The sequence below is a fragment of the Gorilla gorilla genome, chromosome 11 (assembly GCF_029281585.2).
Source record: "Gorilla gorilla gorilla isolate KB3781 chromosome 11, NHGRI_mGorGor1-v2.1_pri, whole genome shotgun sequence".
Classification (NCBI taxonomy): Eukaryota; Metazoa; Chordata; class Mammalia; order Primates; family Hominidae; genus Gorilla; species Gorilla gorilla.
In genome coordinates, this window is record NC_073235.2 from 96766754 (window position 1) to 96779402 (window position 12649).

General features: G+C 32.9%; 1 long non-coding RNA gene across 1 annotated transcript in view; it reads left to right on the top strand.

The window, feature by feature from the left end:
• LOC109025921 (uncharacterized) overlaps positions 1–12649 on the top strand; it is a 110861-nt gene that overhangs the window by 56244 nt on the left and 41968 nt on the right. The window contains exon 2 of the long non-coding RNA XR_008677407.1: positions 12100–12225. This is a non-coding gene — a long non-coding RNA (uncharacterized lncRNA). The remainder of the gene's footprint in view (positions 1–12099; positions 12226–12649) is intronic.

The window sequence follows — 12649 nt, forward strand, 5'->3', positions numbered from 1 at the left end:
GTCACTTTGCAGAAACCAGTTTAATAATTGCATTTTGGATGTTAGAAAATATGAACATCTGGTGGGAAAAATCCTTAGAACAAATATACGATAGGATACAATATTCTATCAAAAGAAGGCGATTACCTTGACAATTCTCTTATGGTTTGATTTGATTTATTTCTCTTCTTTATTTTCATTTAATTGCTATAGGTTTTTTGGGAAAGATATATAGCTTTTGGCAGAAGAAAATCAGTGACAATGACTTAGAAGAATCTTAATCTCATGAAAGAAATAAATGCTTGTCAGTCAAGAAGTTGGAACCTTTACCTTGTTTTGACCTTTACATTTTCAAGGTGAGCCTATTATTTGGAAGGGAGTAACACAAAACTCCACAGGATGCTCTATGATCAATACAATCAACAAACCTTCACACTGTATGTTTAAAGGTATTAAGAAGATAAACAAACACATCAGAATTTTACCAGTTGGAATAATCCTCTATTGGATGCTTGCCTCATTTGGGGATTTATAATTGATCTCTTCTCTATCCTGAACTTCACAGTATTACTCTCAATGACTCTGCAAAAGAAAAGGAGAGCTGTTAGTTAAATGTTTGTTAGAAAATTTTTTGGTTTAAAATTGAAGGCAACTTGCATATTTATTAATTATATAAGGTGAAACATGGGAAGGCAAAATTATTTTTTAAATTAAATTTTTACCTATACTTGTCCCTATGTTAGTCCATTAAAATATTTTTGAGTACCTTCTATGTATATGTGACTGTTCTATTATGTGAGGACAGAGTAATAAACAAAATATACATGCTGTCTTCCCTTTTAGAGCGTATGTGCTAGTGCAAAAATGAATGTTGAACACTTTGAGGGGGCATTAAGATACGTAATCAAAATTGTGATAATAATCAGAAAGAAGAAGGATATGACTAGAGCATATGACAAAATGCCCTGACCTGACCTATAAGAAAACTTATTTGAGGAAGTTTAATTTTGTTGTCTTAAAAGATTAAAATAAATTAACTAGCATGGGGGTATGTGACCTGAGTGAGAAGGTGAATTTAGGAGTGGAAGCAAGAGAGAAGAGATGTCCCAGAAAATGTAACACAAAGGTCAATATCACTGAGATGTGAAGGAGCATGTCACGTCAGGAACTGAGAGAAAACATTATCATTAATTATCAGAGAAATGCAAATCAAAATGACAGATATCATCTCATATCACTCAGATGGCTGCTGTTAAAAATGTTAAAAAATAACAGATGCTGGTGAGGTTGTGGAGAAAAGGAAAGCCTTATACACTGTTGGTGGGAATGTAAATTAGTTCAGCCATCATGGACAGCAGTTTGCTGATCTCTCAAATAACTTAGTACAGAGCTACCATTCCACCTAGCAATTCCATTACTAGGTATATACACAAAGAGAGAAATAAATCATTCTACCAACAAGACATATGCATGTGTACGTTCATTGCAGTGTTATTCACAATAGGAAGCCATGGAATCAACCTAGCTACCCGTCAACTGTGGACTGGATAAAAATGTGGTACATGTACACCTTGGAATACTACATATCCATAAAAAAGAACAAAATTATGTTATTTGCAGCAACATGGATGCAGCTGGAGGCCATTATCCTCAGCAAATTACTGCAGAAACAGAAAACCAAATACTGCATGTTGTCACTTATCGGTGGGAACCAAACATTGAGCACACATGGACATAAAGATGGGAACAATAGACAGTGGGCAGATTACTAGATGGGAGAGGGAGGGAGAAGGGAATGAGCTGAAAAACTACCTATTGGGTACTACGCTTGCTACCTGGGTGACTGGATCATCTATACTCCAAAACTCAGCATCATGCAATATACCCATGTAACAAAACTGCATATGTACCTCCTGAATGTAAAATAAAAATTGAAAATAAAATACTGGTAGAAAAATTTACAAAGCATGTGTTGGGGTGATCAGACCTGACACCAGACCGTGGGGGCTACGAAGTCTGGCAGAGTCAAAGGAATGAGATAAGACAAGTTAAGGTGTAAAGTGGGACCAGGGGGCCAACGCTATTATGGAGGCTGCAAAGGCCCGGAGCTCTGGAAGCCCACACTATTTTTTGGTGATCAAACAAAGAAGCAGGTGGTAAGGATGTGGGGGTTGAAAGAAAGCGGTGCATCAAGTGCGTGATCTACAGCTGTGACAGTTTAGCATTTTCTTTGAAGCATATGGAACATGTTCTGCTACTTGAGATAATGGGACACATGTTATTCTGGTTTAAGACACAATCAATCCACAAGCCTGGGAGTGCCAGAAGCAAGGAGCTATCAAGTCTAGACACATTCCAGAGGCCATGAGTGGTTTTATGCCCTGAGCCCTGGATTCCATCCAAGCCACGAGGGGTTTTATGCCCTGGGCTTAGATTGTGGTGTGGCAGGGCAGCCTTCCGCCCTTTGGCAGAGAGCTTGGTGTTCCAAAGGCCTTGAGGGGTTTTAGACCCTGGACCCTGGACGTGTTCCAAGACTCTTTTACATTGTGTCAGGCATGCAAGCCCTGCCTCAGCTTTTTTCCCAACACTCAGCTTTTCCCTAACAGCATGTAGGGCAGATAATGAAGCCTGTAAAGCTACCAGGCTTTACTCTTTAATGGCATTTACCCTGAGAAGGCTCAGTCATCAGTACCTGTGTGAAAACTCTCTCTGTCTCACTTGGTTAAAGTTTTCATTTCTACTAGATAAAGTTTGGTTTTGTTTTTGAAAATTGCAAATAAACAAGGGAGTAATATTTTGGAACTTTCCAAAAACACTGTTTATCCACAGAATTTGACAGTAATCCAGTTTGCCTGCATTTAGTTAGCTTTCCTTCTGTCCTTTCAACATGCATCATTTGGTCTTCGAGCATTCCCTTGCTTTCTGGCCAATGACATTATGGCTTACCTTGTATTTTCACTGCCTTAGATCTACGGCTAACATTTTTTTTTCAAAGATCCCTGGCTTCTTTTATTGGAAAACTGTATTTAGTAACTAAGATTTTGGTGCTGGATATGGCATTGCTTCTAGGTCTTTTCAGTGGAGATAGCTAGGGATTATATTTTGAAATTATGAATCATATTGTTTTATATACTTATATTTGCAACAAAGATTTTCCTAATTTATTGGATTTTGTAATTTATTATATATTTATTTTTGCTCATACTGATTTCCTGTTTCTAATAACATCAACATATTTACTTATTTAAACGTATATATAAGATAGATTTAAAAATATCATCTTCAAAATTATTTCAAAAATTAAACTACTTAGTAAACTTTACAATTTCTTTTCTATTCTTTTTGTACTTAAGATATAGTTTGCTAAATATTTGCAGAAATTAGCTTGATTTTCAAGCTTATGATAGGCCTGGATATCTGTTACTGTGGGTTTAGTTATATGACACCAGTGCCTCCAAAATATGGTTCAAATTTCACCTCTAGATCATCAAATCACAACATAAGCAACAGATGTACATTATAATCAGTGACCAGTCATGTCATTTTTTTCAGTCTGCTGCTGATTGTTCACTTCACGTTACTCAGTTAATACATGCCAATGAAATCATGGAGTGATATTGCCTCTTTATCTTTCAGTGATACACTTATGTGAGATTTTGAAAAGTGAAAAATCAAAGGTGGAATTGACCAGTAGATGTAAAAGTACAACAAATAAACAAAAATGGCAATGTTGAAAGTGAAACTGAAATTCAACAGAAATAAAAGAAATAGCAGACTGGGGGGATATTGACTTTGACACCATGATGCCAGAGGAACTTAGTGATGGCAAACTTATCAATATAAAATGAGGATATTGGTTGTCAACTAGGTAAGTAGGTTGAAGGTTTTAAGTTTTCTCTACTCTTCCTCATTATCTTCTACCTATTCTAGAAATTTTTGAGCTAAGAAAGTTAAAATCTCCAAATATTATTTTGAATCTGTCTATTTGTGCTTTTCAGATTTGTCTTTCTTTTTGTTGTTGTTTCATTTATTTTGAAGGTCTGAATTAAGTACATGTACATTAGCTTTCTTAACGTCACTGTTTGGATGATATATCTTTTTTTCCTCATATATCTCTGCTACATCTGTCTTCACAGGAAATATGTATTTCCTTTAGACACAATTTAGTTAGGTATTTTTTCTTACATTTTATCATACAATATCTACCTTTTAATTAGCATGTTTTGGCCATTTATATTTCACATAATTTTTAGTTTAGTTGGGATAATTCTAACATCACATTTGTTTTCTATTTTACTCATTTGGTGTTTCTTTTATCTCTTTGTTTTCTGTTTATTGGTTATTTTTAGAAATTCCACTTAATCTCCATTTTTAAATTAGCTAAAACTCTAATTTGTGAGTATGCAAGTTTGTGTCTTGCTGTTCTGAAGTCTACTATATATATGTAGTAATATAATATAATATATATATTTTATATATATATTTTATATATTATATATAAATTTTATATATTTATATATATAGATTTTATATATTTATATATATAAATATATATAAATTTTATATATTTTTTATAATATAATATAAAATATTTATTTTATTTTATTTTATTTTTGAGATGGAGTCTCGCTCTGTTGCCCAGGCTGGAGTGCAGTGGCGCGATCTTGGCTCACTGCAAGCTCCACCTCCCGGGTTCATGACATTCTCCTGCCTCAGCCTCCTGAGTAGCTGGGACTACAGGCGCCTGCCACCACGCATGGCTAATTTTCTGTATTTTTAATAGAAACAAGGTTTCACCATGTTAGCCGGGATGGTCTTGATATACTGACCTCGTGATCCACCTGCCTCAGCCTCCCAAAGTGCTGGGATTACTGGAGTGAGCCACTGCGCCCAGCACAATAAATATTTTTACTTACCACATCTACTTTAAAATAATATGAAACCACTTTTTGTATAAAAAACAGAAATTCACATTTTCTTTTATATTTTTGATACTTTTTTGTAACGTATTTTACTTTTACATATGTGTTAGCCCCAAATACTATATATATATCTGTTATATACATATGTGTATATATATGTGTATATATATATTTGTGTGTGTATGTGTGTGTGTTTGTATATATATACATATATATATAAAAAACAGTCCATTGTTTTTTGAAAGCATTAAAAGTGAAGAAACAGTTTTAATCTCTGCCAACATATTTATTAATTATGGCACTCTCCATTACTTTATGAAATCATTGTTTGCTTCTGGTATCATTTATCTTTAATTTGAAGGACTTCCTATGCCATTTATTATTGAAAATATCTGCTGGCAATGATTTTCTCATCTTTGGTTTTTCTTAAATATTTTAATTAAAATTTAGTTTTTCAAAGATATTTGTGATAAGTATATAATCCTCGGTTATTTTCTCATTTCTGTCCTTTAAAGATATTTGTCAACTCTCTTGTGGTTTGTTTTTCACGTCTAGTTTGTTTTATTGCATACTAACATTGCATATTATGTTGATAGAGCATGTAGATTTTGTTGTCTGCCTTTCAGGAATTTGAAATTTGTTTTGGCAAAAAATTAAGTTACTTCCAGATAAATTGATTACTTGAGGTTTGCTTTATTTTTTATTATGGTGGGTCTAATATATACCAATGCTAATTTACACTTAATTCTAAGATTGACCTTCCTGGACACGCAAATGATCACTCACTGGTTATCAAGATCTCTCTGGTTAAATGGAATTTGAGCATCTCTGGGCTCTGTGTGTGTTCCAAGAATTCTTCAATCTGTAGTTTCCTGGCAGTTGGTCTTTACTCATTCATATAATTTCACCTAACACATGTACATATTAACATTTAGAAAAGAGTCAAGAGAGCATGTGTGTAGATATCTGAAGAATTCTTTTTTATTGTTGTTTTTTGTGTAATTCACTTGTTTTCAGTACTCTGCCTCATAAATTTAAGCAGCCTTTTCCTCTGTCTTCCTAACCCAGAACAATCTCCATTGTGTTCCCACCTATTTTTCATGGTCCAACATTTTTCTCCTGACCAAAAACCAGAAGGATTACTAGAATTATCTAATTTGTTTTCCTTCTCTCAGGGACCACAGTTTCACACTGCTTATTGTTTCAATGCCTAAAAACAGTTGTGTATATACACTGTTCAAAGTTCTAGATTTTTAAGTCAGTATGCCAAGTTCTATGCCATAAACTCCTGCATACTCAGAAGTCATATAGTTTGTTTGCTTTTAAGCTTTTTTAGTGGCAGTGTTGCTATAGTAATGACTTATTAAATCCTAACAGAATGCGGAAGTCTAATCAATTTTATTATTCAGTTTAGTTTTGTTTAAGCTTCCTGTTTTAAAAAATGTCTTTAATACATAACACATGACTATAAATAAAGATACTTAAAAACCACGTTATGATTAAAACCACCAAAGCTGTTAGTGATTAATATACCAAGGGGATAAGTAAACTAATCAATAACCACCGATTTACTCTAATTAATTATTTAGATTATATAATTCATTTTTTTCTAAAAATAGAGATTGATACAGAACCATAACCACGTGCATCTACTTAGGCTGTTCTATGTGCAGTTTGAGAAATCTGGACTAAATGGCCTTCAAAGAGTTTATGTATCTATATATATTCAATAATTAATATACAAAGCATATAACTATATGTCATAAATATATATAAACAAAATTTGAGACATGTATGCTACTTTCAAGTTATTATTCTCCTGCCTATAACAACTGTGCCTCAGACTTCTTTTTTATAAAAATAATTTAAGTAGAATTATTTGTTGGTAGAATAATGAAGTGTTTGTTAGTACAAGTCTTCAGCTTTGCTTTCAACAAGTTTGTGTCTCATAAACTCATCCAAACTAAAAATGTGATAGCTTGCTTCATGAGCAACATTAGATCAATGATGTATAAAGTAAAAATATCAAGAAGATATTGAAAAGAGATATTCAGGAAGAAAAACCTGAAGAAAATATTGCACAGGTAGTTCTTTTTAAACTAATTTCTCATACAGCGTGACTATATCTGTCACTGAAATTGTGCTTGCTTATAGTCACACTCTTAATAAATCTGTCATAAAGATTTACTCAAATAAATGTTACATAACATTGTGATTGCTAAATACAACTATTTAAAAATCTTCTGAATACACTTTTAACATGAAATAAATTTTAGTGGTGAGTGCCAAAGTGAAGCTCTAGAGGAAATGCAAAGTCTGTCTATACTTCTATAAGTAATCACCCTCCAAGGCTTATGTTCAATGTATCCCAACTTACAAAAATGACAAAATAAAGAGGTATAAAGGGAATTTCTTTGACCATTTCATAGATCATTTCTCTATGCTTCTTTTCAAAGAATTACGTTTCAATAATTTGCAGCTATGGAAACAAAATATGTCCTTGGTACCTGTTAAGTACAGTGCGCCACAACTGTGCTCTTTGCTAGGAATACACCAATTCATAATGCTGAGATGCTTCCAGTCTGGCAAAAAAACAAAACAAAACAAAAATACAGTTTCACAGTTTCATTGTGTTCTTACTATTATTTGGCTGTTCATTGGCACCAACAGTGCTTTCACTTCCACATTCACTCTGTGTTTCATAGTGTTTTTCCCAAGTCCTATTTAGTGAAAATGCCCATTCTTCCAAAGTATTAATAACAATCTCAGCCATCAATTGGGAGAGTGTTGAGTTTTTTCAGCAATATAACATTAAGGTGTAAATGACTCATAGCCTAGATTTAAAGTATTAGTATCTGGAAGAATATTTTTATTTTTAATACAAAAGAATAAATCACTAGAAAAAGAATATTCAAAATTCAAACTGATCTGGAGAATTGTGGACAGGCATTATTTCACCCAGGGAATTTTAAACAGAAGAAGAAGATTTGGGGAATAGGCAATATGTCAATTTATTCCTAAAAGAGACTGCTCATCAATTTGATAGCCATCACATTACAAATTAACTCCAAAGCCAATCTTTAATAAGTGATTTAATCTACTTTGGGAATTTGAAATTTGGGGCTTATCTTCATACATACATGTACACTTAGTGATTGGAGACAATTGGTATTATAAGTACCCTGTGGCACAACCTTCCAAAGAGGAGGATTAGCAAAAATTTATATTCAATGTACAAACATTTAATAGCAAATTGGCACTGAAAAGTCAAACAATGGGTGTTGGTAAACAAGAGGAACTTACTCTCTGAAATTAACTTAGAAAACATATATTAAGTATAAGAAATTATCTTCCCACATAGGCAATACAGAACAAACATTTTATTAATCAATTTAACCATTGTTTTCTCATTTCCTCACTGTCTCGTTTGTTGTTTTTATGACAGTGATAGATGCTCATGCGGACTTCAAAAAATTATACCATTTTTCTTTCCACCACTGAATTTTCCATGTTGATTCAGTTCAATAATATAATCTTGTGATTTAAAGACAGATTTTTAAAATGTGATTTTCACTGTATATTGTTTCTTCAAAGAATGGTTGTTTATCATGTATCATCATTTTTGTTTCTCCAGTTCTAAAAATAATTTTAACTCACATTTATATCTGTGATTATAATGCTCATTTCTTGAACTTTTACATTACAGCCTTTCAGTTCTTGCATTTTTTACTCGCTCATTTTACTAGTGTATGTATTTATGTATTGATTTCAAGTAGGTGACCTGAATTATTTGAGTCCCTAAAGTATGTATGTATTTCTCTGACTTTCCTTAAAAAATACATTATGGCTGAGTGTACTTTCTTGACCCCTCTGTAATCTTTTCAAAAATAGTGTGAATGGTATTCACCTGTCTTATGGCATTTAGTATTGTTTGAGTAAGTGTATAAGAAATCTAACTTTTGTTCTACAGCTGGCAAACTTTTTTTTTTGCCAGCTGTAGAACAAAAGTTAGATTTTATTTTCAGGAAAAGTTTATAATGCTTGTTGTCCACAGCATTTTTATTTGGCCTATTTTCTTTCTTCTTTGATTAGGAGGGATTTAGTCCCATCCATATTTTTGCCAAAAACAGGTTGTGTGGTGGTCCTTGATCTTGTCCATCAAGTCCTTTTTCCCAAAGGATAACTGAAGAAGATCACATGCATTCCAACTTATTGAGTCTGATAGGTATATTCATCTGATGAGCTCCTCTTCAACTGAGGTAGAACCTTTTATTTATCCCACTATTCTCACTATTATAACTGATAAAGTGCAGTAACTTTCATTTTTCATCATGTAAAGTTGCCATGGACCTTGATGTCTATGTTTATTGCCTAGAATGTTTTATAAATGAAGTCAATAAATGACTTCCCCCATCCACATCCACTCACTAGCATTCTCCCAATTCTTATCTCATTTGTTCTATGATGGAGAATGAAAAAATAATGTATCGTGTGGAAAAGTGAGATGAGAGATAACTTAGTGTATTAATATTCTCTGCTGTATAAAGTTATTCCAAAACATAGGGGCTTAAATAATAAAAAGTGTTTATCATCTCACACAATTTATATTGCTCAGAAATTTGGGAGGCAGTTAGTTGGTTAGTTCTTGCTCAGGACTTCTCAAGGTTTTATAGCCAAGGTATTAGCAAGATATGCTGTCATTTTAAGGCTTAATGGGGCTGGAAGATTCAGCTCCAGGATTGTTCACTCACATGACTGGCAAGTCTGTACTTCCTGTGGGAAAGAGGCCATGGTCCCTTGACATATGGATTGTTCTATAGTTCCATAGACTGCTGGGATATCCAAATCATAGTCTTGGTGTCCACAGGAGTGAGTGCTCCAAAAGGGAGCAAGATAAAAGTAGTAATAAAATGTCTTGAATGTTTTCAACTTGGAAGTCACACACTATAATGTTTACAATCTACTACTATAAGTTACATAGGTGAGGCCTATATTCAGTGAGGAGGAAACTGACCATACATGAATGTGACTATCAGGCTAAAGGAATCATTTGAGGCTTTAAATATATATATACAGATTTAGGAGGTGCAAGTGTAGTTTTGTTACATGGACACATTGTGTAGTGGTGAAGTCTGGGCTTTTAATATAACCATCACCTAAATAGTGAATATTGTACCCAATAGGTAATTATTCAACCCTCACCCCCACTTCCACCCTTCCACCTTTTGGAGTCTTCAATGTCTGTTATGCCCTTCTGTATGTTCATGTGTACCCATTGTTAAGCTCCTACTTCTAAGAAGGGATTTGACTTTCTGTTTCTGAGTTATTTCACTTAGAGAAATGGCCTCCAGCTCTATCCATGTTGCTGCAAATGACGTGATTTCTCTTTTAGGGTTACATAGTATTCCATGGTGCATTTGTGTTCATGTTTCATATTTTTTCTAAGTCCAATCATCTGTTGATGAACACAGGTTGATTCCATGACTTTGCTATTGTGAATAGTACTGTGATAAATATTTGAGTGCAGGCATTTTTTTCATAAGATTTCTTTCCCTTTGGGTAGATATTCAGTAATGGGACTGTTGGATCAAACACTAGTTGTCTTTTCAGTTATTCAAGAAATCTCCATATTGTTTTCCAAAGAGGTTGTATTTTCATCCCACCAACAGTGTATGAGGGTTCCTTTTTCTCAGCATTTTTGCCAACATTGAGTTTTTAACAATGAACATTCTGAGTGGTGTGAGATGGTGTCTTATTGTGGTTTAAATTTTCACGTCTCTAATGATTAGTAATGTGGAGAATTTCTTTTCATGTTCGTTGGCCATTTATTTGTATTCTATTGAGAAATGTTTGTTCATGTCCTTTATTCACTTTTTAATAAGGTTATTCGTGTTTTTCTTTAGTTGTTCGAGTTCCTTGTAGATTCTGAATATTAGCCCTTGCTGGATGCACACAGTGAAAGAAAATGTTATCCTAATATTATCTGTGTAGTTTGCTGATTATTTCTTTTGCTGTGCAGAAACTTTTTAGTTTAATTAGGCCCTATCTGCATATTTTTTGTTTTCTTGAATTTGCTATCGAGGACTTAGTCATAAATTTTTTGCCTAGGCCAACGTCCAGAAAAGTTTGTTTCATTTTTTTTCTCTGGGATTTTTGTAGTTTTAGGTCTTACATTTAATTCTTCAGTCCATCTTGAGTTAATTTTTATATATGGTAAGAGATATTGATCCAGTTGAAGGCTGGCACCACACCTAGGTTCCCCACAAAAAGCCAAAACGGTAGAAATTTTACTCGCTAGTTTTACCTTTGGAGTGGGCCTTGCATTGCTAAGACTCAGAGCAAAGAGTGGCTAAAGATTAAATTACCTTTTGATTGACATTCTTAGCCTTTTACTTTTAGCCTTGTATCTGTGGCAGTGCTTATGACTTCACTGTTCGTGGGCTTATTGAGTATTTGGGCCTGGTTTCTTAAATGGATTGTGTTTAGTAAATATTTGGTTTTGACTGTGATATTGCAAATTCTACATGTCAATGTTATGAGTTTTCAAATTGACGTCTCTATATGTAATCTCAGAGAAATCGACCCAGTGATTATTTGTCATATGCTTTTCTTTATTTTCCTAATAAAAGTAAGCTTAATTTTGCTAACTTGTGTTATTCAATTATATGTAGAAAAATTAATTAAGAATGTTAATGTTATTCAGACTGATGAAAGTGTTTCCAAACCTGACACACAAGGGAAAACTGATCACTATGTATATTTACTTACAATATTATTTTTGTTTTAATTGTTTTATATGTATTTTCCATTAATTGTTTTTTAAAAATGTGCATTATAAAAGAACCTCTTCATAAAAAAATGTAAATTCCAGTTGAATGGGCAAAATATATGTAATAAAAGAAAGACTATGGTAGTTGTCAAAGTATGGGAAGTTTGAGATGATACAATTATTAGATAAAACATTTTTAAACTATAGAGAGAGAAAATGTTTTTTGTAATTTGTTAGTAAGTTGACTTTTTTTTAATATTATATTTAAAAAGAGTAGATTTAAAAGGTGTACCACAGGTCATTTTCATGCGTATTTTAGGTGAAGTGGAGGGACTATACTTATATTTTTACTTACTGACTTTGATGATATAATGTTTGATAACAGAAATTTTTAGCACTCTGTAAATTATTGAACTATTTCATTTCCAGGATTGAAATGCTGTTTTTCTTCCCTGGTACAATGTTAAAGCTTTAAACTCTTGTCAATGATGTGATGTTTCATCTGCAATGATCTACACTAGAAAAATAAAAATGTAGTTACTCACAAAAAAGCAGGTAAGAAAAATGATTTTTTACTGATTTATGGATATCCTACTTTCATATATAATCTTGCTTGAATCCATGTAATTTTCTGGAAGAATATCGAAAAAATACTAATTTTGTTCAGATATTTGACTATAAACCCACTTTCTATTTTTTATCCCCTAAAGAAACATTAACTGAACTAGTACATATCTTTAGTAAATGATATGACCAGCATTAAGAAAAATCAAAAGGAAAATGTAAATAATTAAAATTACTAACAAAAGTACTAGCAGCTATTAGTTTGGTGCAAAAGTAAAGTACATGGTTTTTGCTATTACTTCTAATGGCAAAAAGCACAATTACTTTAGGACCAACTGCATACATTGTTATTTTGATTAGAGTGTGATCCGCTTTATATGATTCATTTGCTACAATTCAACTCCAGAAAATAGGC